At 46.5% G+C, this 2,471-nt stretch overlaps 1 pseudogene; it reads left to right on the forward strand.

The window, feature by feature from the left end:
* Positions 1-253: 253 nt before the first annotated feature.
* Positions 254-1,997, forward strand: LOC147747500 (uncharacterized; annotated as a pseudogene).
* Positions 1,998-2,471: the final 474 nt, after the last annotated feature.

Here is a 2,471-nt window from a genome sequence, read left to right on the forward strand (position 1 = left end):
TCTTGTAGAGCTACAAGAAGGCCTAGGGCCCATGCTGGACCTACAACAATCGATAAGAGATCACTCAGTCCACTCCTCCCTAGGAGAGAACTCATGGTACAGGGACATGACAGCAGTAGAGAAAACAATTACGAATGTGTCCTGCTATGTCTGTTCCCACATCCCTCATGCAGTGGGAGCAGACAGACTAACATTTCCCAAAGAAGTCCCTCCCCATATTGCCATGTGCCTATTACACCTGTATCTTTGTCGAATGGAGGGACAGGTCCAAGTGAGTGGGGTTGGAATATGGATTGGATTTGTAAATATAACGGAATGGGATTACAACAACGTCATATACAGGGTTACTTCCGACAGGTCAGAAATAGAAGAGATGATACAGGGGATGTATAAGAGGGGTGCATCTAATATGGATCACCTGGCACCAAGAATAAGGAACATGGGATATGTCATGCGATCCACACCCCTAGCAGCATGCGACCTTAGCGAATCCCATGGCTATCATCCCCCCAGTAAGTGCGCATGCCAAAATAGAACACTCCTGCAGCTGCGGGCACAAGTTTATTACAACAATGAGTGGCATGGAACAAGCAACGTGTACTGCAAGGCAGCATCTCTAGGTCCCCCTTGGGTAGATGAAACAGAATGGGAAGGAAACATTGACTGGGATGTTGAGGATAACTGAACAAATTTGGAATGAAGCAGGAAGCAGATACACCTGGGGTGGGGAAAGAATGTACCAACTTAAAAAGGCATTTAAACTAAAAAACCCTTCTCTTAGTTTCATAGGTAAAGCCTCTGTCTCTGTTGGGCAGAACACAGACTGTAATTCTACGGTTTTTAACTTCGGTATGCAGTACGGCACCTCCACTCTGATGGATTACTATTGGGCTTGCGGAGAACACCTCTATCTCCAACTACCTCCTCAGTGGCTCGGACTGTGTTCTTTGGGGACTCTACATGAAGTACATCTGGTTGTGCCGGCATCAAATGCTTCCCACATACTGTCACATCCAATGACAGGTGACGTGACATTCCTCCACCGACACCGGCGAACAGCGGAGTATTTCGCAGCAGAAGCCCGTGGTAAGGTCCCAGAAGAATTCCGCCTCTTCAACGAGGTGCAGCTTTTCTTCGGAGGGCTATTCCCAATGTTTCAAACTCCGGCTAATGCCCGTTGGCTGGAAGTAACACGCTATGAGGTCATGAAAGCCATCAACAGCACCAGAGACGGCCTAAATGCAATAAGGTAAGAACTGCGCCCATTAAGACTAATGGTTCTGGAACATCACTACTTCCTCAACATGCTGACGGCCAAAGATGGTGGTTTGTGCCATCAAATCGGAAAATCCTGCTGCACATTCATACCGGGAAATGACGAGGACAACGGCTCGATAGCAAGAGCCATTGAGGAGTTGACTAACTTGGGAAAAGAAATGACCGACGAAGGAGGTGCCCCTGCGGACATTATTCCAACAGACTGGTTCAATCTTGACTGGATGCCTTCATGGCTCACAGCAATCTTGAAATTAATACCCATTGTTGGCATTCTTATAATTCTGTGTTGCGCCTTTCAGATAGGGAGCAATTGCATTAAAAGATTAAGTACCAAGGAGGTAGGGATGAATTATGCTAGCACAGGGATCTACCAGATAGCCAAGTATGAAGACATGGATCGACTTCCCGGGGATGGGACTGGAGTAAAATTAGAAATGAGCGAGATAGCCGCACCTGGCACCCACTATGGCATACGAACGGCTCCCCCACTCCCCCCAGGTAGGGACACCCTGAGCACAAGCCCTACAGCAGCCCAATACGAACGTCTGCTTAAAGAATCAGGTGCCGAATATGTCGACATAATTGCTAGGCCAGATGGAGCCAGAGCAAAGAGAAAAGAGCAGTTCCAAGGCAGCTTTAAGTGTTATGTTAACGACATGCCCTGGATACCCCCCCTGGCTGAAGGGTCACCGAAATACTCAGTTAGGAGGTGTTCATAAATGAACAAGACGGGGGAGATGATGAAGGTTTAAAATCACGCTCTACAATCTGATCACCAAAAAGAGCACTCCTTATGTGTCTTGATAGCGAAAATGTCACATATGGCCCTACCAGAGCGAACCTGAAAATATGCTTAAAACCCTCCATTTTGCTATGCATGATCAGCAAACTAAAATCCCACAAACTCTCTGAATCCTGGGGTTATAGACCTAAGGCAAATGCCAAAAAGACATGTCTTAGGGTAACATAATGGACTAAGCATACACTGATGTTAAACATGCATTTCTGTTGCACTGAAAAACAACGTGGAAAATTGGCCTGACGTGAAGTACAGTAATTTTTCACAGCATCAAGACCAACGCCCTCTCACACGTACACAAAGACCCAGCTGGTGCAGGTTGACACATCTTTGGAGGTTGACACATCGAGACTTTCCACTGAAACATTATTTTGAAACATTGCTTGCACGAAGT

Source organism: Lissotriton vulgaris, chromosome 1_1 (genome assembly GCF_964263255.1).
Source record: "Lissotriton vulgaris chromosome 1_1, aLisVul1.2, whole genome shotgun sequence".
NCBI classification, from domain to species: domain Eukaryota; kingdom Metazoa; phylum Chordata; class Amphibia; order Caudata; family Salamandridae; genus Lissotriton; species Lissotriton vulgaris.